The sequence below is a fragment of the Condylura cristata genome, unplaced genomic scaffold, assembly GCF_000260355.1.
Source record: "Condylura cristata isolate star-nosed mole 26May11 unplaced genomic scaffold, ConCri1.0 scaffold00016, whole genome shotgun sequence".
In the NCBI taxonomy this organism is placed as follows: Eukaryota; Metazoa; Chordata; class Mammalia; order Eulipotyphla; family Talpidae; genus Condylura; species Condylura cristata.
This window is the reverse complement of record NW_004567117.1, coordinates 6,390,187-6,417,169: the sequence shown is the minus strand read 5'-3', so window position 1 is coordinate 6,417,169 and position 26,983 is coordinate 6,390,187. Positions and strand designations below refer to the sequence as shown.

The 26,983-nt window shown below is 38.1% G+C and overlaps 1 protein-coding gene and 1 pseudogene across 2 annotated transcripts in view; one reads left to right on the top strand and one right to left on the bottom strand.

Annotated features, from left to right (window-relative positions):
- The window catches only part of ARHGAP28 (Rho GTPase activating protein 28), a 155,689-nt gene that overhangs the window by 33,539 nt on the left and 95,167 nt on the right, over window positions 1-26,983 (top strand). The window lies entirely within an intron of this gene.
- Window positions 12,471-15,474, bottom strand: LOC105853702 (annotated as a pseudogene).

Genomic DNA, 26,983 nt, shown 5'->3' with positions numbered 1-26,983 from the left:
CTAAAGAAAAGTGCTTTGTTCTCTTTTAAATTTTCTATATATATATTTTTTTTTTACTTTTTTTACATCATTCTTAATTTTGTGCATTGTTTTCATCTCAGTTGTAATCCCATGGAAGAAACTTTATAAATAAAAGATTTGTTTTGTGTTTAACAATATGGATCATTGGCTCATTGAATAAGACAAATACTGACACAGATAAAATCCTCCATGATAGGCAGTTACCTACAAAGAGAAAGTCCATTATTAAACCACTACATTCTGAAATTGGTACCACTGGCAGCAGATTTCTCATTTGCATAAACATCCTGCTGATGTCTTGAAATAGTAGGGATGGAAAGGTGACTGGTTTTACCTTGATGTTCAGTAAGATAAATCACAACCTCTTTCACCACATTGCTATCTGTTAAGAGTTCTATGAAATATGGTGTTTTCACATTTTGCAGGGATGTCTTCATACACGCGGGATGTTGTGTAGTGGAGGAGCGGGAAGTGAGAAGTCAGTTGTTAAAGGTGACATTAATTTTGGCCAGGAACTTAACCTCAGCATGACATTATGTTTGTCTTTGCATTTGAGTATGTGAGCATATACTTTTTTTTTTTTAAGATTTATTTTATTTTATTTATACAGAACTGGGTTACAGGCCAGAAATGCGGAGGGTGAGAGGATTCACCAGGGACAGAGTGAGGAGCAGAACAGGCAGATCGATGAAGTACACTTTTGAGGGGAGCAACGGACGGGTCAGGAGAGGTCTGCCACACCATGTGGTCACCTCCGGGGCAGGCGGGGATCGAACTCATGCGGAAGTGGCTTAAGCATCTTAGTGCAGTGCTTTAACCCGCTGTGCCACCAGGGAGGGACGAGCATATACTTTTAATGAGCATAAAAGTATAGTCTCAAGTCAGAGAAAATGAACGATATTTAAAGAAACAGATCCAAATTTACATATGTATGATGAGAACAAGCCCGTTGCAATTTTTTCTTAAATAAACAAAATGATAATCATTTCAGTGACTTTATTTTTTTTAAGTGAAACTGAAAAATTGAGTGAAACTTGGAAGTCAGTTTATTTGTTATTTGAGCATAAGAAAGAGATCTGAGTTGTAAGATAGCTTGTAGCCTTTAAAAACTATTTTATTGGCATACTTGGATATTTGTGCAGACCTCCACAATATACTTAAAAAGGAGTCCAGTATATAACTAAATATATACCAAGGGAAACAGATAAAAATAATCTTAAAAAATGGTTCTAGTCTTTTCATAAATATATATGAAATATATATTTGTCTAAATTCAAGCTATGCAACATTTTAATTTGATATGTTTATTATTGTCACTGTAGTGATAATTAGCCCCTCTATCACATTACATAATTATAATTATGCTTTATGTTTGAATGAATTAAGTTCTAGTCTCTTGACTAGATTGATGAATCTGTACATTATTTTTGTCTATATTCATTATACTGTACATTGGATTTCTGTGGCTGCTTATTATGTATGTGTACCCTTACAACAACCTATCTACATATCCATCTACTGTCTGCCTCTCCCCACCCCCTGTTAACTATTAACTACTCTCTGTTTTTGAAGTTTGGAAATTTTACATCTAAGTAATCTAATATCATGTAGTGCTTCTCTTTTCTGGATTTTTTTTTAAATTTTTTTTTAAAGATTTATTTATTTATTCATATGGAACTGGGGTACAGGCCAGAGATGCGGAGGGTGAGAGGATTCACTAGAGACAGAGAGAGGAGCAGAACGGGCAGATCGACGAAGTACACTGCTGAGGGGAGCAGCGGGCGGGTCAGGAGAGGTCTGCCTCGCAATGTGGTCACCTCCGGGGCAGGCGGGAATCGAACTCATGCGGAAGTGGCTTTAGCTTCTCAGTGCTGTGCTTTAACCCGCTGCGCCACCAGGGAGGGCCTTAATTTTTTTTTTTTTTTTTTTAATGTACAGAAGGTTTATCTGTGCTTTCACAAATGGCAGAATGTCCTCCTTTCTCATGGCTGAATAATACTCACACACACACACCCAATGACCTCTATCTAGCTGTCTATTTTTATCACATCTTTACTTTGTTAATGGGCACTTACATTATTTTTGTATCTTGTGTGTTGTGAATAATGCCATAATATTGTAGTGCATATATCTTTTTCTTCAAAGTCCTGCTCTTATTTCTTCTTGAGGTATACCTAGAAGTGGAATTAATGGGCCCTATGATGTACAATACTATCTGTTTTGATTTTTTTTAGACCTGTGTTACTTTTCATAATGGATGGACTGTTACATTCCCAATAACAGTGTAAAAAGGTTCTGTATTCACCATATCCTTGCCAATCTTCTTGATGATAGTTATTTCAACATATGTTAGATAATATCTCATTGTGCCTTTCATTTGCAGTTCTCTGATGATTATTGATATTGAGCATCTTTTCTTATATCTTTCCACCATTTGGATGTCTTCTTTGGAAAAATGTCCAACTCACACATCCATTTTGGTCAGATTGTTTTGTTATATGAGCTCTTTTCATAGTTTGTGTATTAACCCTTTACAGATATGTGATTTCAAAATCATTTCCTATTCTGCAGGTTACCTTTTCTTTTTATTGAGTGTTTCTTTTGCTGTACGGTAGTACTGTTTGTTAATTGTTGCTTCTGGTGTCATATCCAAAAACATTTCCCAAACCAGGGTCAGCGAGTCTTATATACATATATTATTTTTTTTAGAAGTTTTACAAAATTAGATCTTAAGAAAGTAAGGAAGATATAAACAAATAGACATCTTGTATTTATGAATAGGAAGAGTTAATATTGCTAAAATATTCATAATACTCAAGTCCACCTATCAATTCAGTGCAATCTCCATCAAAATATCAAAGGTGTCATTCATATTATTCTTCAAATAGATGAAAACATCCAAAATTTGTATGCTACCATAAAAGACCCTGAATGTCTCAAGTAATCCTGAATAAAAAGAACAAAAGTGGAGGTTTAACACTTTTTGATTTCTGTACTACAGAAAACGTTGGTACTGTCACAAAATTGACATATAGACCTGTGAAGCCAAATAGAGAACCCCAAATTAAGCTTCTACATTTATGACCAACTAATATTTGACAAATGAGCCAAGAGCACCTAATGATGGAAGAATAATCTCTTCAATAAATGGTGCTGGGTTAACTGGAAAGACATACTGAACAATGAAGTTGGATTTCTATCTTATACCACTCAGTAAAATTTGCTCAAAATGGATCAAAGAAATGCTAATCTTGACAATGAGTTACTAAGTAAATTTGACTCACTGTAATAACAAAGTTTACAACTGTGCTGAGGGAAAATTGAAAACAATAGCTAGGCTTCTACCATGTATGCAAACATGACAAAGAAGTGAAATCTTTATCTTCAAACTGTTCTTAATCACAACAAAAATAGCTTACTCTTAAGAGGAACCAAAAGTGTAGCTAGAGGTCAAAGGAAGATGCTCCCCCTTTTTGCCCCCCCTCCCCCACCTTGCTACTGCACTGAGGGACTGAGATGGCCATAACATTATTGAAGTTACCAGTCTTCTGGAGCTTAGAGGTTCTCAATACCTTCCTAAGGCTGCGATGGTCGGTTCTCTGGCTAATTGGATCAACCTGAGACTGCTAGATTCTGCTTCTAACCTTTGGAATTCAAATCAATCATGACTTCATGAAAGTTTATTTTGCATCCTATTACAGTTTGCTGTATTTAGAATATGGCTAAGTAAAGAATTCACTGTAATATGATTTCTGTGCCTATCATTTCAAGTCTACACACAATTACTGCACTCACTGCATCTTATTTTATATTCTGACCTGGATGCTAAAAAACTAGTGAACTTAGAACTCTTTGGTAGTTATCGTGAACCCCTAAGTCTTTCTATTTTATCCACTGAGATAGTTTGACAGTGTTTTCAACCAAGATAACCTATATTATTGAGTTTAAACCATAGGAACAATACAAATTTATATCTTCATCTCCAACAGAGGACTTACAGCAACATAAGAAATATGATGCAACAGTGATCATTGTTACAGTATTAGGCAGGTGAACACAAGATGTCATCAGTTGGTACTTGATTTGATTTCCTAATATTTTATTCCTGATCCCCATGTTTATGTTCTATGAATAATGTTGGTCTGTAGGATTTTGTCCTTGTACTGTTTGATATGGTTTTGATGTTAGGATTATCCTGGTATCTTGAAATGGGAGGAGTTTCCTATATCTTATTTTCTTATGTAAGTTTGGTATTGATTCATTCTTAATTGTCTGATAGTATATCAGTGAGACTGTCTGGGCCTGGATTTTTCTTTGTGGATAGGACTTAAATTATTAATTCAGTTTCTTAATAAATATGGATACATTCTACTTTTTCTGATGTCACTTTTAGTAGTTTGTATATTTTCAATTCTGTACCTTTATTTATGGATGGATTTTTTTTCTTTTTTGCATGTCTTAAGATATATTTTCTTTAATCTTTTTTTTTCTGTGTGAATATTATTTATGGAGATACCCTAATAAAAGATTTGCATTTTTAAATTCATTTAATTTTCACCACAGTTTATGAGACTGGAATTAGCATGATTTGTATTTTACCAATAAAGAAAGCAAGTCTTAGAAGGATTACAACATTTGTCCAAGATCACCCATATGGAATAAGCAGAGCCAACATTTGAGCCTATATCCTTCTCATTTCATGCCCTATCCTCTAGGTACCATTTTCTGAATTGGCAGTGGATCGAAACCAAGGCATCTGGTAATAGAACCCTTGTCCACAGCAAGTTGAGAGGGAGAAAAGAAGGGAGGAATATTTCCTTTATTTCTGATTTAAGAAAACAAATAACCCTAAACTCTTAGAATTCACTCCCTATCAAAATACATACTTCCTTATCAATAAAATTAATCTTTCAATGTAACTTTGTTTTACTTACTATGTTCCTTACCTAATAATAGCTCCAGGAGACAGCTGACAGGAAATCAACTGTCTTATAACACAACAGATGGCAAAGAAGAAAAATTCATTATTGTAGTGTTTATGTATATATCTAGTAACGGCAGATTTGGGAATAATGTGTTCGAGGATGTTTTTTGCCCCATATTTTTTATGTTTTCTGTAACATTAGATGAATGTTTATTAAAGTAAGATGTATGATCTCAAATCATGATATCAGTAGCACAAGACACTGTGTCAGTAGCTTGAATTTATATAACCGATACACAACCAGACCTTAGTTAAGTCTTTCAGTAACTGGGGGAGTAAATCTCTTCTATAGGGGCCAGCTGACTGGCACATGGCATCCTCAAGGGAGGATGTCAGAACTCCTGGGTGGGTACTTCTAAGAAAGTCTTTTTACAGTAAATGATAAGCAAGCTGGATTTTCAATGGTGGTTTCCACAATTCCCTTTCTCCTTTCCAGGTCAAATGTGCATGTTTCCTTGGGAAACATATCTGATAACCTAGTAGTTGAACTAGGTAAGTTGAACTAGTAGTTGAACTAGGTAAGCTTCATGTAGGCTGGGATTTGTGAGATCAGAGTCTACCTTTAGGTGAAGGAGTTTGTATGCTGGAAACTGTCAAATAATTATTTCAGAACTTATGTAGAATCTTTTAATTACTCAATAAAAAATGCTTTAGCACCGGGGAAGCTATGTGAGAGGAGGAGCGAGCAGGAAGAAGAATGTGAAACTTTGAGTTCAGAAAAACATAAAGAAAAGAGATACATGTAAAGGGCAGTAAAAGTCTGTTTTTAGTGATCACCAGTCTGTTCTTCAGGGATTCCTTTTCACTGGCCAAAAGCTATAGAACTTTTATGTTTAGAGCTCATGAGACTCTTCCTCATGTATTGAAACTAAAGTGTCTTTATTCCAAATAAGCCACTTGAAATCTGTATTTCCATTTTTAACTCTTGCCAAAAGATCCACAGAAAGATAGTTCTTGTTCTTTCTTTAAAGTGGAGCTGAGAGAGAGGGCAGAGGGGAAGCGGTGATACGGAAAGTCGGAAGCAAAGCAAGAGAAATCCTTAGAAGTAAGAGGAAATTATGTTTCACGTGATCTTTTAAGATTCATGTCTTTCCTCTTGGTAATTTTATAAAGTGGACAAATGTCCACTAATGTTACTTTCTTCCTTACATATAATGGATTAAGGAACAGCCATCAAATAATTGATTTTCAGTCTCTGGTGGCCTGAATTGACCTGAACTAGATTCATGCAATAATGTGAAGGCTCAAAATTAAATCCATTGTTTCAGATCTCTCAGACTATCCTGTTTCCCAGCACGTGGTTATGTTATATTAAACATTAGTAGTTGGATCATAAGAACCACAAGGGACCACGCTTCCTTTGCCTTCTTGTCTGGGTAATGCTCTTAAAAGAAATCAATGAGTCCTTATCAAATCCCACTGCCACCAAACTAGGATTTAAAAGGCAACAGAGGAAAAAGAGTTTCCATTTTTTCTTTTTTTTTTTTTTTAAGATTTATTTTATTTATGCATGCAGAACCTGGATAAAGGCGAGAAGTGCAGGGGCAGTTAGAGGATTCACCAGAGACAGAGTGGAGAGCAGAACAGGCAGATTGTCGAAGTACACTGCTGAGGGGGGCAGCAGGAGGGTCAGGAGAGGTCTGCCAGGCCATGTGGATCACCTCAGGGTGGGGGTTGAACTCATGCTGAAGTGGCTTTAGCTTCTTAGTGCTGTGCTTTAACCTGCTGCACCACCAGGGAGGGCCCAAGAGTTTCCATTTTTAATGGCCGGATTTTAGGTACGTTCCTAATTAAACGAAAGTCTTTTTAGTGATATCAAATACTGTACCTGATGTCCATTCTCTAAGAAGTTTGTACATTAACTACCTTCAGATATTTGAACATGGTGATTCTACAAAATATAGTTGTATTTATCTCAAACGTTTTCAAAAGTGCTAGCTTGTTTTAAATTTCATTACATTGCATTTTTTCTGTGATGTTTGTAGAAAGAGGTTTCCTTCATTGACTAATTCAGTGAGTATTTGTTCAAACTTACTGTCTATAGAGATGCTGTGCTTGATTTTGTCTGGAATTACGCAATTTGTCCCTTAATTTACTTAACAAATGTTTACTGCATGTTAGTATATGCCAAGAACTGTGCTCAATGCTTGGAATGTCACTATATCAGCATTATCCATGAGCTCTCTGACCCCTCTGTAACCTCAGGACCAATGGAGAATAATAGAGTATAAGCAGAGCTCTACATATTATAATTTTAGAGAGAGGAGATACATTAGTTATTTTACCTAGTTGCTGACGTTCGATATTACAGAACAACAGCTGGAAAATTGTTCACTATAGCATAACAATAATATGATCTGACTGTTAGGTAGGGCATAGTATGGGGTCTTTTACAATCATCTAATGCAGATCTAATAGTGATGTAAAATATATATTATTAGTCTTATTGTTCACACCAAGAAACTGAGGCCCAGAGAGATTGTATAAATTTCTTAGGTGGGACCCAGAGAGATCAGGTGACACTTTTACTTGAAACCAGCAAATGACAGAGGTTTTTCCATATCAAATTCTTGCTTTCTTACCATAAGTTACATTTTTCCCTCTTCATTCTTTCTTGATGTATATTGGATTAACCATCCACCAATTCTTTCCTTTCTACACTCAGGTTAGAATCACTCAGGAATAAGTAAAGGCATTTGCCAAACTATAGGTGATACTTTTTACTTTTAAAGTCCTTTTAGTCAAATCCCCTATTGGCCTATTGGAGGGAAGAAGCAAAGGGAAATACTTTCTAAAAATTGCCTGTGTGTATTGCATGGGTTTTTATAAACCTCAGCCTTCTTGAGATTTGATTACACTTTGCAGTCTTCCTTAGGAAATGGATGAAAATGTGTTCTGGGACACAAACAGGAAGACTCCGAGGCAGCACCTCTTTAAATAGCCACCAAGCAGTGGGAATTCCTTCTGTGCTTAGACAAGAAACTGTTGTCCTTTGTTTGTCTGGCCCCTGCAGGGCTGGAGGCTGCCAGATCGCCTGAGCGCCAGGTGGAGGCTGGCTCAGCAGGTGTGGGAGGTGGCTGTGGGCTGGAGCATGGCTCCCTCACCTCTGTACCATGAGGACATGGGCTTTCAAAGGTGTTCTGTGCTTCTCCCTTAAGAATATCATCCTTGAGACTTTTAGCCTGCTAAACGGTAAGTTCCTGAGTATTTCCTTAATCAGTAATTTAGGCTACAAATCTCTTCCTGCAGATTGGTTCTTTATTGAAAGAAGAAAGAGGAGAGAAAATAGTTGCTCCAGCTTTTTAAAACAGAAATGTTTTTAGGTGAATATATAGGTGAACCTTCCAGTTTTATTAGTACTTTATAGGTATACAATGTTAAGTGGTAGTGAACTTTAATTATTTTAACTTTCAAAAAAGGTCTTGTTGGGGTATGAATGAATATGCATTTCTTAAGCTTAAATGCAAAAGGAAAGTAGATAAGTACTGTAGCTAATTTGAGAAGACTAGCTTAAATGGAATCCTGAGTGATACATAAAAGTGAAGAATTAAGGGGTCTCTTGCTTCTAATTCTTGGTTGTGAAGAATCTTAAAACTGTCTAATCCAATCTTTCCAGATAATTTTCTACTTTCAGAAACATGTTGAGAGTGTTCCATTCTTGAATGAAATTATTGTATTTCTCTGATCAGGCTATCAAGCTTTCCCTCTTATTTCCAATGCTGAGACAAAGCTTTCCCTCTTATTTCCAATGCTGGGACCAACTGGAAGTGGCTATGTTTGTTGCCTTGGTTCTAGAGAAGACCAGTGAGTGGGGAGTGAGTTTTCACAATATGCCTGCCCTATATTCAATCTGGGAATTTGTGTGAAACTGTATCTGTCATTTCTTCTAATCTTGTCCTAGTCTCCTCCTGCTCCTTCCTTATGTTACTTCTAGAAATCTGTACCTGTATTAGAATGTACTGTAGAAGCCAGTGGTTCTGGCTAATAACAAGCAGAGGGTCAACAGCAAGCTATACAAATGCACATCTTCCCAGAATGTTTTCCATAATGTGCTTTTAACCTGTCAGGTTTAATTTTTGAAGTCACTTTATCAGTGACTATTTACCTGTTATTTTCATTTTTGCTCTTGTTCTTTGAGGGAAGGAAAACTGTTGGGGAGGGTGATTTTGTTGTTGGAATTTTGTTTCCTGTGAATTAGAATCATTTGCTTCAGAGTGTAAGTCCTATCATCTTTAAATTGTGCAACTGTGTTTATAGTTTATTGCTTTTAAATTTTTTGGCTTACTATTTTGTTATAAAAGTTAAAGCCCACTTCCACCCTTCTGAGCATTCTTTTTAGATTGTGGTAAAAGAAACTATTAAAATGATATATTTATTGTTTGGTTGTACAGTATAGGACAGGGAAGGGCTTGAGATTATGATTGCCATTTAGTTTTACCTCAGATTTTAGAGTGTGGTAAGCAAAATCAAGGTCTATATTAGTATATAAATTTCTAGCTTGATGTCTAGGATGTGGCAGTAATGTCTCAATTTGTTTAAAAAATAATGTAGTATTTCTGTGCTTTGACAACAATTACAAAACAGACCGTCTTTAACTTTAAATCTTGTCAATAATTATTGTAGAAATTGATTTTAAGTTCACAATCTACAATCTTGTTTTGATAGCCCCTCTAGTTCTGCATATAATCACTGTCCCCTACTTCACCTCCTTATACAAGTCCTATCTTTCACATACTTTGTAAAGCTCTTGTTAAACTCTAAACCAAGGGATTCATTGAGTAGCAACTGTACTAACCAAAGACAAGTTTAACAAGATAAGATTTGTGTTGATATCTAAAAATATCAACAAAGGACTTTATTTTTTCTGCTCCTAAAGGAAGAAAAAAATCACATGGAAAACAGAACAACAGTTCTTACCTTAGCAAGCAGAAATTTTACAGATAAGGAATTCTTTCTGAAGACAATGGGCATAATAATGTAAGACTGTTAGCCTGCTTGGTAGCCAAGGTACTGGCAGAAACTTTAGGGAAAAATAACAAAATAGTTTAAGATGAGCTAAAAGGAAACTAGTACCCCTCTGCAATGAGTAGAAAGACAACTTGAAGTAACAGATTTACTGGAAGGCCTCCTACTGACCCCAGTTGAGCTGAGCACAGGAATGTGTTTCAAAGCCTGTTTAAAACCCCAGAGGTGGTGTTTTGAATCTGTCTTGCTGACGTAAACACAGACCCTGCCTTGGAAATTCTCCAAAAGCAAAGGTGAAAGCAGTTCGGTCAACATGTATAGTAGTATTCTAGTAAAGGCATGGGGTAGAAATTCACCACTGTCTTGCAACAGAGTATATCACTTTGCAGCTCTCTCTGAAAGTGGAGTGAGACTTAGGGATAAGACCATTCTCAGAGAGATCATACCGAGAACAATTGTCCCCAAGCACTTATCTAAACAGAAGGAAGGAAGGATTGAAAAACAGGCAATTGTTTCTAGTGATAGCCCATAGAATGTTGAAGAGGGAGAAAAATGCTATTTCTAGGACTATTTGGACTATCCAGGTGCTGATTAGGTGGACATGCATTGCTGGGTGACTTCAGTGAGGAGTAAGTGATAGGGTTATGGAGCTCAGGCACTAAATAAACTAAGGGCTTGTTAGTGGAGTAAACAGGGCTTATCTCTGTTAGCTATGAAGATAAATGTCATTCTGCCTTTGTTAGATGTATTTAATAAATGAACATGAAGATTTAAACTTTTTTCCTTTCCCTTTTGTTAGACATAATAAAATTGGACCAGATATGTAAAGGTTGTATTCTTCTTGATAACTAGAATATGCTTATACTTCCCCGAAATCTAAATTGGTGCTTCATTAAAATCATTGTTTGGGACATGGAAAGGCCATTGTTTTGCTTGGGAAGATAGGGGTACAATATTTCAGTTGCTTGTGTATTGAATTGGCAGTAAATTCTCTGAAACCTCCAGACAAAGTAGGTGACAACAGAGCTTTGTTCACCCTGTTTTACTTCTTATTCCATGACTTGAAGAACTCAGTGCAAAGAGTGATCCATGAACACCCACAGGATGCTGGAGATATGGAGGAAATAAGCAGAGGACAGACCAGTCTGCTGACGGCAAGAATTTATTGGAGGCCTTTATTGGTTGACCAAGTGCCTTATATGGTGCAGGGCATCTTCAGGAACAGTGTGAAAATTTAAGGCAAAGTGCTTTGTAGTAGTATCATTAAACTGGGGATCAGCAGATAATTCACTTTCAGAGTCTTTTAAAACTATAGCAAGTTGTACATTAATTATCTTTCATTCTTTTACAACTTCAAATTATTCAGTAGGATGAATCTTCTAATATATTTGAATTAAAATCCCACATGATTTATCCTTGATCCATCTTTGACATACACAGCTTCTCTTCCTTTTCCTTCCTCCTCCTCTTCCCCTCTTCTCATAAAACAAAACACCCTAAAGCATAGTTTCTCTTTGAATTAGGCAAGTGTATGGCTCTCCCTTACCGATAAGAGGTTGTAATTATCTCAAAACTGCTTCCTATTGTTTGACATAGAGGAATGCAGAAGTCTTTCTTTTTTCAAGAAGTAGTATAATTTCCACTGAACAGAGGTGCTTGAGCTGTCAGAATGTCTAGAACTAGACATCTATAGGTTTGGCTTTCATTTTTAACTGTATCACTCTCCTTATTCTGTAGTTTGTCTCTTTCAGAGTTAGCTACTTCTTTTTGTAAGTACAATCTGTAAGGGATTGTACAATCTGTAAGGGATCCATTAATAGATGTTATTATAAACCTGTTCTTTCCTTTTACTTCAACTCAAAATTAAGACTTTTAATTCTTGTTTTTTAGTTGTAGAAATCATCTGTAGAATTTTTCTGAAGACAACTTTTTAAAAGATTTATTTATGCATACAAGAACTAGGGTACAGGCCAGAGGTATGGGGGGGGGGGTAAGAGGAGTAATCAGAGACAGAGTGGGGACCAGAACAAGCAGATTTACTGAAATACATTGCTGAGGGGAGCAGTGGCAAAACAGAATAGGTCTGCTGTGCCATGTGGGTCAGCTCCCTGGCTGGGGATTGAACTCATGCTGCAGTGGTTGCGGATAACTGCATAGTACTGTACTTAACCACTTGTGCTACCAGGGAGGCCCCTGAAGACAATCTTTTGCTCTCTAGTAGTGGTCTATCACCAGGCTCTGGCTTCTCCAAGAACACTAACAAATACAGTGTGGAGTTAAATAGCAATTAATCTAGAGGGTCTTTTCTCAAATGAATTTAGTTGTATTTTATTTTAAGATAACTTAGCTATTATTTCCCCCCTGAAAACAATGCCTTCATTTCAAATAATCAAGGTCAAATTAAATGAAGAGCTCAAGATGACTTTTATCAGTCCTGGTGGTATATAGATGCTGCCAGCTGTGATGACAAGTGGTAGATTCAGAGTAGTCACCAAACTTGTTAATATTTTCCCACTTCTAAGCCATCATTAAAGAAATCCATATATGGGACTATACCATCTTCACAATAGTACAATAGAGCACTTATCCCATTTGGACTCAAGTTTTCATCAATAAAGAGTTGGTAATCTTTGAAATTAGCTTGTGCTTGAATTGGTGTACAGCCCCTCTCATGAAAGGTTTTACTCTTTCTGTGTTCTTCAAGTTTGCCATATAAACTTTGTTGCACTTCTTCAAGGCTTCAAGGTTTGTTTGAAGCCTTTTTCCTGCAAGTGATGGTTCAGGATGGTTTCAATACTGGTGATTACTGTGTTTTCAATACCTTCTCCCTCAGGGCCTTCAGGGAAGGTGTTTCCTTCAATGAGGGCATCATCAGTGTTACCCTCTGTCCCACATGCCACATGTTATTCCCCTTCCCCTACAGGCAGAGCCCTTCCATAATCTCTTGAATCTTGTAGGTGGTGGAAAACATCTCATCCTGACTGATGGGGTCCAGGTGGATAATCAGGATGGTGGCAGGAGGGACATGATAATTATGTTTGCTTAGCAAAGGCTGGAAATGAGGAGTGGGTATGCTCACGGAGGTACTGGGCACTGGGGGAATTTTGTGCATACTGTTTCAGTGCTTACATATGTGGTTATTCACAGTTTGTAGATGAGGAAATTGAGGCATGAGGAGACTAAGTGTTTTACCCAAGTTGATACATCTGATAAGTATAAGGGCAAGAATGGGAACCAGTTTGTTTGATTCTGAGGCCAGAGCATTTTCTTCCATACAATGCTGAATGAATGACAGAATTTGTTCTTCTGTGTGTTTTTCAGCCTGAAGGTAGTAGAAAAATTGTTTGATGTTATGGTAAAAATAGCTTCAGGACTTGGAGTAATCCAGAGAAGATGTCTCTCCTCATCTTGGGGCTCTAAGTTCTCTATTCTTTGACCATTCTTACTTCCTCATCTGACTTAGTCATTTGAAGAAGAAGATAGTGTTTATTTCTCTATATAAATCTTGTCTTTGTGCTTTTGTAAGTGTAAGACAGTGTGTATGTGCACATGTGCTTGCGTGTAGGGAGTACTGTTGTCAGTATAGATGGGACAAGAATCATATCCCATCAGAGCTGAGGGATAAGGAACGCAAAAATGATTAAGAAATGTATTAGGGCAAATGATTCTGTGTTCTTAAAGCCTAAGTGAATTCATTGAACACTTACAGTAATTTACAGTTCTATCAGAATTGATCAAGATTTAACTTTTAGGAAGCTCCTTGACCACCAGATTTGTAACCCGATTGTTTTGTTAAAGTCCAACTCAGATTCCACACCCTCTTTCTCCATAAATACTCTCCATGCACCCCCCCCCACCCACTCTGATATCTTCTCCAAATTCCTAAAATCTAGGTTATTGTTATCTTTCCTTCACTATGTACTCCCATACTCTGCATAGTGAGTGTTTTTTTTTTAAAGGCAAAAATCTAGGTTATTGATCTTTCCTTCACTGTGTACTCCCGTAATCTGCAAGATGAGTGTTTTTTTAAAGGCATTATCTTGTCTCTTTGGTCAGCTCATAAGCCCCATTGAATACTGATTGCTTCTCTATCTCAGTAACATTTTCCTCCCCCACAGTTAATATAAGGTGACCCTTTCGTTATAGTTGATTCAGTGGTTATATTATCCTCCCATTAGTTCTGTTTTTTTTTTTTTTTTTTTTTTTGTGAGTATACACAAATTGTTCTTCCCAGGAGAGTTCTTAAAATGTTTGCAGACTATGATCATGCTTCCTTGGAGCCTTCTAAATTTCTACAATGCTTTCAACATTTGCACACGTGGCACTGCTTCTTATCAGCATTTCTTCTGTTGTCCTGCTCTGAATTCAGTCGTGGCAGTCAACTTCCTTCTTAAACGTGATGCCCAGAACTGAATTCCAGCCCTGCTGCATTTAGGATAATCATTTCCTTTTATGTATGATATACTTTTATGCCACTAAAGAGCAATTCATTTTCTTGGCATTTCTGTCATATTGTTGGCTCATACTGACTTTGCATTTGGCTGAAATCTCTTCATCTTTTTTCAAGGACTGTACTCATGCTGAGAAGTAATCCCAAACATGTACAGCTGAAGTTGCTGAACTTCATCCTCTCTCCTATTGAATTTTATCCTGTTATTTTCAACCTATTCATTCTCCCAATTGAGAAAAAAAAAAAAAACAAGCTTTAACAAATTATTTTTTATTTTAATATTTATTTATGATTTGTGCACTTAAAACTGGTGTGCAGGCCAGAGTTGCAGGGTGGTAAGAGAATTCACCAAAGATAGAGTGTGGTGCAGAACAGATATATCTACAAAGTACAGTGCTGAGGGGGTCAGTGGGTGAGACAGGAGAGGTCTACTGCACCATGCAGGTCATTTCCAGGGGAGGGGCAGAACTCAGAGCAGCTGCTGATAGCTTTACAGTGCTGAGCTTTAATCCATTGCACCACCAGGGAGGGCCTACTTTAAACAAATTCTACTAAATCTTCCCAAGGAATGCTTCTACTCACATTACCTTGTTAAGAAAACATAAGACTTACCATAACCTAGTGGTTAAAAGCCAAAAAGGACCTTCCTGTATCATCTGACGTCTTCACAACTATGCCTCCTCTTCCATCAACAGTTTCTTCATCCCACCACCTGATCCTTGCACCTCCCTAGTTCTGTTCACCCAAGGTTTCTACCTATAATGCATGGCATACTCACCCATCTACATCAGTCAGAATCCCTCACATTCTTCTAAAATATAATAGAAAATGGTATCTCTTTTCTTTGCGTCCTAAAGCATTATCTAAAACTTTTGACACTTAACTGTATTTTACTTTATGTGAGCAGAGTAGCATGCTGGTTGAGAGCAGAAAGTCTGGGAATGGACAGCCTGGTGCACATCCAGGCCTTCCCCTTAGTAATGGTGTGATCATGGCCATGCAAATTTTTTCTCTAAAACTCAGCTATTTTACCCGTAAAACGGATCATGATCATTGTGATCCATAGTGACTTCTAATAATAGTTATAGTTATGGGTACTCATGAATAAATGTAAACTTTAGTGAGGAAGCTCAGAATAACTTATGGACATGACTTTTGGATCCTGTAAGCATGGCTATGAGTGGAAACATTTTTTATGGGGACAGGATATTGGAAAGGAACAGCATTTTTCCAAGGAGACTTATGAGATCATCTCTAGCAAGTGACAAACTTAAAGACCTTTTCACTTGTAGTGAAATACTAGCCAACATTTTTATAAACACTGCACATATTTACTGATATCAAGTAATGCAAATAATCTAAAGAAATATGGCCTGCATGTTATAAACTGTGTTTATCAACACTGTAATTAAAATATGTAATTGTTCAAAGCCCATTAAGCCCATGAGCTAATTTATATTTTACTTTGTGGAACCTAACAAAATGAATTGTAAAAAAGATTTTTTTTTTCTTTCATGAAGTATAATCTTTATTACCTTGAAATAAACCTTGGTGGTTGAAAGGACATTAAAAACTCATACATTTAATTTTTGGCATTTATCATGGGGATTAACAATCTTCAGTCTGATAACTCACTCTGATCTCAGTATTTACTGATGGTCTGCCAGGAATCTTGTGCTGGGTTAACATGTTAAAAAATATAAGATGAAATTTCTATACTCTAGTGTATTTAGAGATAGAACATATAGTAAATAGAATAATATAAAGCATAGTATAAGGAAATTCTATACTCAGTTAACTAGTTAATGGTGTAAAAAAGTATGCATTAAAAGAACCTCACAGGATAGTTTTTATTTTTTAATTAAATTAATTTACTTTTATACATCATTGTTCATTTTTGTACAATATTTGTTTCCTCCCTTTCAGGTATAGGTCCAGTTCTCCCACCATCATAGCAGCCATCTCGGTAGTTCTTATACCCTTACCTCCCCTGTTTTGACCATTATCTCTACCACTACCATTTGTATACTTAAGATCTATGGTCTGCTCGCAAGTTTTGTCTTTTTATTGATCTTGTGTTTGTTTTGTTTAAATTCTACATATAACTGAAACCATCCTATGTTTAAGTTTTTGCTTCTTATTTCGCTTAGGATAATCCCTTCCATCTTCATCCATGTTGCCTCAAATGGCATGACTTTATCTTTTTGATCACTGAGTGTTATTTCAGTGTATGTGTGTGTGTGTTTGCATCACAACTTTTTATCTGTTTGTCTACTTTGGGGCATTTAGGTTGTTTCCATATCTTAGCTATGGCAAATAGTGCTGCAGTAAACACAGGGGTGCAGGTTTCCTTTCACATTAATGATTTTGTGTTCTTTGTGCATATTTCTAGTAGAATCATTGCATCATATGGTAGATCCCTTTTTAATGTTTTGGGGAAGCTCTCCATAACATGTTTTGGGGAAGCTCTCCAGCTTTTCATAGAGGCTGGAACAGTTTATATTCCCACCAGCAATGTCAGAGGTCAGCAGGATAGTTTTTAATTGATGCAAACTGATTTCAATGTTCTTTTCAAACTATCATTTCAGGAACCTTTAAAATTAAAGAATTATGAGCCATGCACAAGTCATCAATTAACAATCTTGTATCTATACAAAGTATTTCTCCTTTGAAAATGTGTGCTACATTAAATTGTAGATATAGCTGATGATAAAGAGGATTGTAGTTGCTAACACATTATCTTGACTAGCTCTGATGGTAACTTTACATTATTATCCTATTTTCTGAGACATGAGGAAATTGGGTCTCAGAGTAGTTACCTAGGTTATTCTATCAAAAAGGGGTAAACCTGTGATTCAGTCACATCAGTCTGACTAAAAAATCTTCTTTCGCAACTATTATAATATCTTGATCCCATGGACTTCTACTCAGTAGCCTATTTGGGGAGGTCTGTGATTAGATCATTCAGGATCAACTTGAATATTATGATTGCAGTGGGTAATAAAGGTAAGTTTGAAGAGGTAAGTTAAGACAGGTTATAAAGAAAATTTTATATAGCTAATGAGTTTGGAACATCCTGCCAACTGTTGACGAAGCCTCATCACTGATTAACAAGAGAATGGCAATATATATGTGTGTTTAGAGGAGACAAGATACTGGAAGAAAGTTAAGTGGTATAATAGTCTAGAGATATCATACATGTATACTGGAAATACAGCAAAATAGAACGTAAGTGGATTTGAGAGAGATGTCTGTGGTAGATTTGCCCATATTAGTGAACTGGTCCAACAGGAGAGTAAAGAAGAGAGGAATGGAAAATGGCAGGTTGTGTAGTGATGCCATTCTTGAGTTGGAAAAAGGAAGGGGCTGACTGCTGGACATCATGAGTTTCAAGAGAAGGAAAACAAACTGAAGGCAGTTTGATATCCTGAAGAGTCAGAACTAAAGAGAGATCCTAGAGATTTGTGAACCCTCAGCTTGTAATTGAAGCCAGTACAGTGGATAAGGGCATGGAGAGATGTTAGAGGTACACAAATAAGAGAGTTATTGAACAGGGATGAAGAATATAATCCAGAAAAGCCACCAGTATTGATAGATGACCTTCCTTAGCAATGGTCTGACTTGATGGCCTTTACTGTGGACTCTTTGATTGCACATAGATGTTTCCCAAGCCTCAGTCAACATGGTTACAAGTCATCCTTTAGGGTGGTTTCCTCGGACAGTGGCGAAGTCATTAACTTTTATTTTTTACTAATATTGCTCTTAGAAGATTGATTCCATACTTCAAAAAAGTAGTTTGTACTCTATATTGGCATGCATGTGTGTGTGTGTGTGTGTGTGTTTATACATATATATATATATATATATATACACATATATATCTTACAAGACAGTTGTTTGATGTCCCAGATTTTCTTTAGAATTAATTTTCATAAAATTTTGCATTTTTCATTTCTAGTTCTAGGGTAAATTAGTGCAGTGATGGAATTCACAGAAAATGATTGACAGTCCTTTTATGCGCTCCAAGTTTCTTGTCAAATGTCTTAGAAACTTTACTGGCAGCTTCCTAGATGTTAAAAATGTATGCAGTCTTTGATTTGATTGTAGTGTACTCTCTCAGTAATGACCAGAAGTTTCTCTACAAAATTGATCATATTGTCTATTCATAGACATCTGTCTATTTATGTCACCTGCATGAGAAGAAACTACTACAAGTAGATGGGGAGACATCTGGGGAGACATCTCAAAGCCAAGGGCAAAGTTTTTAGGCTCTTCAGCCCTGTGCCCTGAGTTACTGGTCTTTAAACCAGCAAGGAACTCTGCTTAAACCTTTGGCTCCTTATCTGTAAACAAGAAATTATGATGGTTCCTGTAGTATTTCTCAAAGAACTGTTGTGGGTACTTAGCAGGTATTTTACCCAGAGTTTTACATATAATTACTGAGTATTAATGCAGGTTACGCAGTTTCAATTTCTCTTCTATTCTGTTTTAAATAACTATGAGTGCTGCACTATTTTGGAAATATTATCTGCTTTTTCTGAATGTAATATAGCTTCTAGCTGGGTAATATTCTGATATTAGAAAATATTGGATTGTCACAGTAGTTCATTTGAATGGGTTTGGAAGACTATGCTTTGTCGGGGTAGCTTGCCTTCCTCTTACAGAATCACCACTTGACATTTGTAAAAGGAGTGCTACCCTATCACTGCAGCTTAAGCAGGGGTCAAAACATCTGAGGCAATTGCTATTACTCTGGTAGGTTCATTCCCTTTGTTCTCCAGACCAGATCTTAAAAGAGCATGTGCTGGAATATTATAGAAGAACTTTTTCCTTCAATATTCATGACCTAGAATCACACAGATGTAAGCCCAGACTTTTATTAAAAGGCCAGGTCTAGGCAAGAAAATAATAATAATAATGGACGGCTGTATACCAGAGACATTTTATGGGGGTAGGGTGGGGAAAGGGATCAACAACAATGTGGGGAGGGAAATGCACTGGACTATGGTGATGGCACATGGGTGATTTGGTGATGGAAAGCCCACGGGGATTACAACGAGATGGAAAAATGCACAAAATGATGTAAAAATAAACTACTGTATTATTAAAAAAAAAAAAAAAGCCCAGGTCTTATTGTGGATGATTACAAAGTTCAAATTTAGCTTGGGTCTAGGTATTATTGAATATTGAAGTGTACAGTGTTTACTGCATATTAAAATAAACATTGCATCATATGGGAGGTTCCCCCAGATTGCAGTTTTTTTTTTTTTTAAGATTTATTTATTTATGCATACAGAACTTGGGTACAGGCCAGAGGTGCAGAGAGGGTTCACCAGAGACAGGATGGGAAGAAGAACAGGCAGATTGTCTAAGTACACTGCTGAGGAGAACAGTTGGGGATATCAGGAGAGGTCTGCTGTGCTACGTGGGACCCCTCTGGGGCAGGCGGGGATTGAACTCATGCGGAAGTGGCTTTAGCTTCTTGGTGCTGTGCTTTAACCCTCTGAGCCACCAGGAAGGGCCCCCAGATTGCAGTTTTAAGACAGGTATATTACAGTGCTGCAAATTTATACTGATGTCTTCCTTGTGATGCTGATCAGGTTTGTGGAATTTACATCATCAAAAATGATTAATGTTGTAGGCAAACTAAACATTTTCAGGAGTTGCATTTGTTTGTCACATTTCCTCAGATGGGACAAGACTGCAAGGGCTTTACCATGGCACCTGCTTGGTTTTCACAGACCAAATTTGAGGTTGTTTTCACCAGAGTTCTATAGCTGTTGTTTTCATATACAACTCCAGAGTACAAGTATACTGTGATCCCCTCAATATCCATCTTATGAATAATCTGTTCCCGTTCTAGGGTATAGGTCACATTCACTTGCTTGCCAATACATGTGGAGAGCATCTGCCTTATTTTGCAAAAACAGTTTGAATACTATCTTTATTATCAGGAAAGAGAGGTTAGTTAATATAGAAAGTCCATTTTTCAAAACCTACAAAAGCCTCTGGCAAGTCTTTATTGCTTCAGAATTAATTGGACCAATTCTAACTAAATTCTAACAGAAGTTCAACAATCCTGCTCTAAAGGTAAATTGAAGAGAATGAAAATAATCACTCACATGGAACCTAAGAGTCCCTGGCTTATATAGGAGATTCTTATGAATTAGAATAGTTTGTGAAACTGCAGGGCACACGTGAAACAGTGATGGGGAGCAGAGGAGAAGGGGTCTGCTCTTCCTATGAGCAGCAGAGCTGGGGCCAAGTTAATGTGGGAGCAGGGCTTCCCCACAGGTTTTACCTCAAGTAGGGCCAAGAATCAGGTGACTCTAGGCTGAACCTCTGAGGCCATCCCTGCTCTAAATTGGAGTTCAGATAAAATCAAAGTCAAGGCCAGAATCAGTTTTTCATTGTTCACAAGTCAGACCTCAGAGCTGCTACTCTTCGATAGAATTCGACCTTTACTGAATGTTCACATATACAATTTAAGCAATGAGAGGTGAGAAAATCAATCAGTTTTCTAATGCACATGAATTTCACAGTCACAGAATATCATTTTCTTTATTTCTGGCAATGGAATTGATATTCTAACTCTAGTTCCTCATTTCTGACAGAGAGCAGAAAAACTTAATCTAGTCACGGCCCCAGCCAGTCAGCTTTATCCAATTTAGCGCTGTCTAAGTTGTTTCTACTTAAAATTCAGGAATATTTAGAATTCTTCTCCTCTCTCCTTCTCCCCACTGTTGCTCTATGTGGTACCTCTGTAGAAGTAATCTGGGGACTGGTTTTCTGGACTCAGCCTCCCCTCCCCTTACATCTTAAGTCAGCCTCAGCTGCCTCACAGACCCCAGTGGAATTACACGGAGTGATCCCGGGATGCAAACAGGAATGTGTGGGTGGGGATGCTGCCAGACACTCGTCAGTACCTGCCATCCTTGTCTCCAGCAGAGAGTGTTTGTCAGACTGAGAATATGCCTCTTGCTCAGCTAAAATCAGCACCCGTTGGCAAGAAAAGCTGCCTTTCTACCCATTTGTCCTGCCCTTGTGACATAAGGTGTCTGCAAGCTGTCCTTAATAAAGAAGGGAAGCAAGAAGTCAGCATCTTTCCAAATTGTCTTAAACTTTTGGGGGGAACTGTGATGACACTGTTACAGGACAGCAAATCTGTTCCAGGACAGGGAGAGAGGTACACCCCTGAAGCCCCAAACCTGCCAACTCTAAGTGGGTTCTGCTATCCGCCACGTTCAAGGTAGTCAGTGCCATGGGGAAGCTAACTTTCCCCACGGGGCTGACTAACCATGGATAGCTCTAATCGTACAACAATGGGCACCGAAACTGTTACAGGGCACCCCAAATCTGTTACAGGACAGGGAGAAAGGGACACCCCGAAGCCCCAAATCTGCCCGCTCTAAGTGGGATCTGCCATCCGCCACAACAAGACATAACTTCTAAATCAAACACCTAAAGTTACCCATCCCCTCGTGGGCAAAAGTCAACCCAAAAGGGATTGGCCCAAAGCAAGGCCTGAAAGCCTGCCACTAGACTAAAGCACCTTCTGGCTGGGACCCATGGAAAAGGGTCAGAAATGGCCAGACAAATCTGGGAGGAAAAGAGCAAAATCAAAATCAATATAAACACTGCCATAGTCACCTCCCTACAGGTCTCTCACCCACGTCTGCTTTAACCAGTCCAAGGTCAGGAAACAAGCACGGTTTCTTCCTCACATGCTTGCTGCTCCATGTGGCTTCGTCAGGTCTCCTTCTTGTTCTCCATCCAGCTTCCTTCTCTTCTTCTTCCTCTCTTCTCTCCTTTTTCTCTGCTCAGTTCCACCCTTCTGGGTGGGGCAGGGAACCTGGTACTTTCCCTTTTCCTAGGGATCACCCAATTACAACACCAGCTCTCGTCCTGATACCTAAGAGCTTTCATCTTGGGAGGGGACACTGAGTCCATGGCCTCTGATTGCCTAGAATGCTGGTTTCTCACCATATTTTTCCTTCACTCCCGTTTGGAGTGAGATGGTCAAAAAACAAACAAGCAAACTGAAAAAATTGTTCTGCCTGTTTATTTCTATTATCCAAACTGGTTTTGTCTCTCATAAGGATTTAAAATTGGAGTATGTGTGTGTTTTCTCTTAACAGTTCCCTCTGGGCAGGTAGTAAACTGGCCACCCCACCAGTTTTGGAGTATGAGTTTAGGGACAGAGCTCAGATGTTAAAGAAGGAAGTGTCAGTCTACTTTCCATCACACTGTCCTGGTGGGCATCCTCACTCATCAGTCCAGGTGCAGCTGGGCCCTTACTCCCTGAGGTTACAGCCTGTTTGGCTTCCCTCAGCCCTGCCTGGGAGGACTGCTGTCCCTGCTGTTGTTGATAAGTAAGCTAGCACAGATGGGTGTGGTGACTCACTCTTAAAGCAAAAGACACTGGCTTGTAACATGTCGAAATCCAAATATGAGAATGCTGATCTTTTTATTTATTTTTTTCCCTTGAGAGCCTTAGAGTGCTAGTGAGGAATGTCCTTATGTGAGCATCATAAATGCTTATCTATCTAGCTAAATGCTTATCTGTCTAGCTGTGTACACACACATATATAGTTAGAAACATAGTTCTCTGGCAAACTTTTGGTTAGATTTTTCAGCAGTTGCTATCTTGTCATGGTGGAGGGTCTTAGGCAAACTGGAGATGGGGGAAGCCTGTACCTCAGAACCCCCACTTGGTGTTGTTTCCCCACCGGGAGCCACCCATCTTCAGTTTCTGAACCCGCCCCTTAATCTTTTCTCAGCACTTCCTCTATGCTTCTGCCTCAGGCATTCAGCTTGTTTTTCTCTTATCTTTAAGCTACCCCTGCTTACCATGCCCCTCCAGGCTTCCCTCCTCCCCCCAAAGATTGCCTATAGACACAGGCAGTTTTCTTCATGTAGACAAGTCCAGATTATTTCTGTTTTCAGGGTATTTTCTTTCAACCACAGGAAATAATAAACCACTAAATTGTCCAAAGTTTCTATGTTGGATAGTTTCTTCTGCTCTGTCTAGTCTCCTCTCCACTCTCCCTAGTTTTTAACAGATTCAAACGCCCAATGGCTTTGAACAGCTCAAAGACTCATCAATGAATCTCCTAGTCCTCTAGTTCTGAGTTAGGTCTGACCAGTAGTGGGGATGGAGGGGATCATAAGGTGGGGTGAGAATGAGAGTATTTACTTTTTTCCAATTCCTTCTGTTCCTGTTCTAACTCAGTGTTCTTCTGCTAACTTCTCCCTCCTAATATCCTAAAGATGGTTAATCCTTTAGTCTGTACCTTTATGGTTTTCTGTTTTTTTCTTGTTGGTGTCCCTACTGTCACTCACATCTTGGTGACACCTTCACCATTACTGTTTGTGTTCCATATCTACTTTCTCCCAGAACCCTGATCAAATCCAAAGTTACAGATTCTTAGTTACAGATGCTGTGCCTTGAGGTGTGTCTAAATTGTGGAATAACATTACTTGAAACTCCTGGTACCTTTGTTAGACATGTACATTCTTAGATTCTGCCCAGATTTTCTATCAGAAGGTATGTTTTAAGGATCCCCAGGTGATTTATATGCATCCTCAAGATTAAGAAGTACTGTGCTAGAGATAAATGCTGAATGTAATTGCTAATGGGCAGTCTCAAGGGAACCCCAGAGCCCCTAAACCAGCATGCGTTAAATAGGTTCTGCCATCTGGCACATAAAGAAAAAAATATACAGAATATTATGTTTACAGAAAAGAACGTTAATAGAAAGTGTGCATAGAAAGGTACGAGAAAAAGGATAATAGATTCCTAATAAAACAGCAAACATTTCGGTTAAATGCCCAACCAAAAAGGATCTTTGAGATATGAAAACTTGCCTAAAGTCTAAAGCAGCTTTTGGTGGGGAACTTTACGAAAGGGGTATAAAGAGCTAAGCAAGATGAGATGAATGGAACAGCGCTCAAGGTAAAATGAGGGTAGCGACTGCCATTGGATCTCTCACCCTCACCTCTTCCAAGTGTCTCTACATGTCTTAGCCAAAGTGTTGTCTTCTGTGTCCCCCAAGTCCTTGGTGTAAGTCTACAGCTGAGAGTCCAGCAGGCTTTCATGTGTCTTTGCTCCCTGTGCCTCCTCCAAGTCACTTCCTGCTCAGCTTCACCAGTCATTAGGTGGGGCAGGAACATGGACTCTCCCCTTTATATGGAAATTACACTGTACAGAGAAAACCCAAAACTGGTCTTACTTCTGTCTTGCTTCCAAACTCCATCCCACCCTACACCTCCAAGCAGGTCTTATATGCACTTCTCTCCTTATTGTTTGCTGTAGTAGATTGCTTAGACCTTTTTAAACTCCAGGTATGATCATAGTGCTGGGGATACAAAGAATAAGATAGCGCATCCTTGCTCTCAACTGGACTTAGTGAAGAAATAAGTTATGTTCATAGCCAGTGTCAAGTCAGCAAGAAGTACATATTATAGCAGAGATAGGGAACAAAAACGATATAGAAATAAAGGCCAATGTTAGCTTGATGAATGTGAGGAAGTGCCTCTGTAAGTTCCCGTGAAAAGCATTGTTTTCTAAGTTTAGACACATTTGAAAAATCTGGAGGAAAGATATCTGATTGTAATCCCCTGCCCTCAAACTTCATCCTAACGTCGCTTTTGACAAATAGCAGTATCTTTCCCAGGAACAGTTAGAGCCTGTGGAGTCTTTGTTTGCATTGAGGCAGCTGCTGAGAAACAAATACCTATGGGCAGCTAGAACCATGAGAAGATTAAGGAGCTGATTTTTTTTACTAAAGAAAATTCATAAAAAATCAAATGATTACCTCGTAAGCTATCATTGAAATTAGTGTCAGTTCTTGTGTTCATTCCTGTTGAAAGGAAAATAGGAACTTAGAACTATGAACATTGACCAAACCTTCATTCAAGAGTTTGGTAGGTCACTCAAAACATATTCTCTACTTACACTTTTGCTCCCTCTCCCTGGCACTAGAACTAAGCAAACGAGAAAAGATAACTTCATCATGCTGGATTCTTAAGCTTTGACTACTTCTTTAACTCAAACAATACTTTAGACCAGCATAGGTTGCTTCCTCCTTTCTGTTTCCTCTATAAACAGAGGGAATTTGGGATAACTTCTGTATGTACAGGAGTTGATTCTGATTGCGACTCTTGTTATTCTCGCACCCCTGATATGTGATAGTCCTTAATTTCTGGGAAGTGATTGAACCAACCAATAGGCTCAGAAAATTCCAAAAAAGTGAGCACAGTTGAGACGAAGAAAGGGAAATTGTGGTGTTTGTGATCTGTATAGGTGAATTTCTTTCTTTCTTTTTTTAAATTTATTTATTTATGCATACAAGAACTATGGTACAGACTAGAAGTGGGGTGTAGTGGTGAGAGGATTCACCAGAGACAGAGTGGGGAAAACAACAGACATATTGACCAAAATACACTGCTGAAGGGAGCAGCAGGCATGACAGGAGATGTCTGCTGTGCCATGTGGGTCACCTCCCTGCCAGGAATCAAACTCATGCTGCAGTGGCTGCCCATAGCTTCATAGTGCTATACTTTAACCCCTTTTGCCACGAGGGAGGGCTCTGTAAGTGAGTTTCTATCTAGATACAAGCACTAGAGTAGTTGGGAATCAGCCAAATTTGCTTAGTTTTATGAACAGTAATACTACCAGTAGTGGGGTATAAACTCAACTTAATTGGTCACTATTAGCATCTGAAAAAATAGAAAAGGTAGTATGTCAGAGTATGGAGAGTATATAAGGAGAATTTCATAAAGTATATATTTATTGTATTTGTTGCATATATAATATATGAGTGTACTGGAGATGCAAATTGTATTTCCTGATATGGGAGAAGTTAAAGTTTTAAAAGTCCATTAAACAAACAACATTTTGGGATCAAGTAATCAAGACAGTGATTTCTAGAGCTGTTAATTTATACTAGATAATCTGCAGCTAAAACTTAGTCACTTCTGAATACAAGCTTATATAAACATCATTTTTTTAATGTCAGTTTTTAAAATAATATTTATTTATTTATTTATGCTTATGGAACTGTGGGGTACAGGCCAGAGGTGTGGTGGGTGAGAGAGGATTCACCAGAGACAGAGTGGGGAGCAGAACAGGCTGATGTATACTGTTGAGGGGAGCAGTGGGCAGGTCAGAAGAGATCTGTAATGCCACTCATGGTGCAGTGGCTTCGGAGAGCTTCATAATGTGGTGCTTTAACCCGTTGCACTACCAGGGTTAAGTTGTAAGCATCTTTTTTTTTTTTTTTAAACCATTTCATTTTCTTTTCTCCTCCTCTGTTTAGTTCTTAGTAGCAGCTGTTTGGAAAAATTTCCCTTTCATACATAATAAAAAGAAACTTTGAGTGTTATGCTAACTATGCCAGAATCTGAAAGAGGTTAAAGTATAGCCCAAATCAGGATAAATTGGCAACAGTGAGGTGAACAAAGATGTGAGGACTCAGAGGAGGAGAGCTCAGGAGTTGAGACCTTTTCACCTTTTTCCCCCCCTCCCCCCACTGAGCCACTACATGACTCGAGAGTTTTGG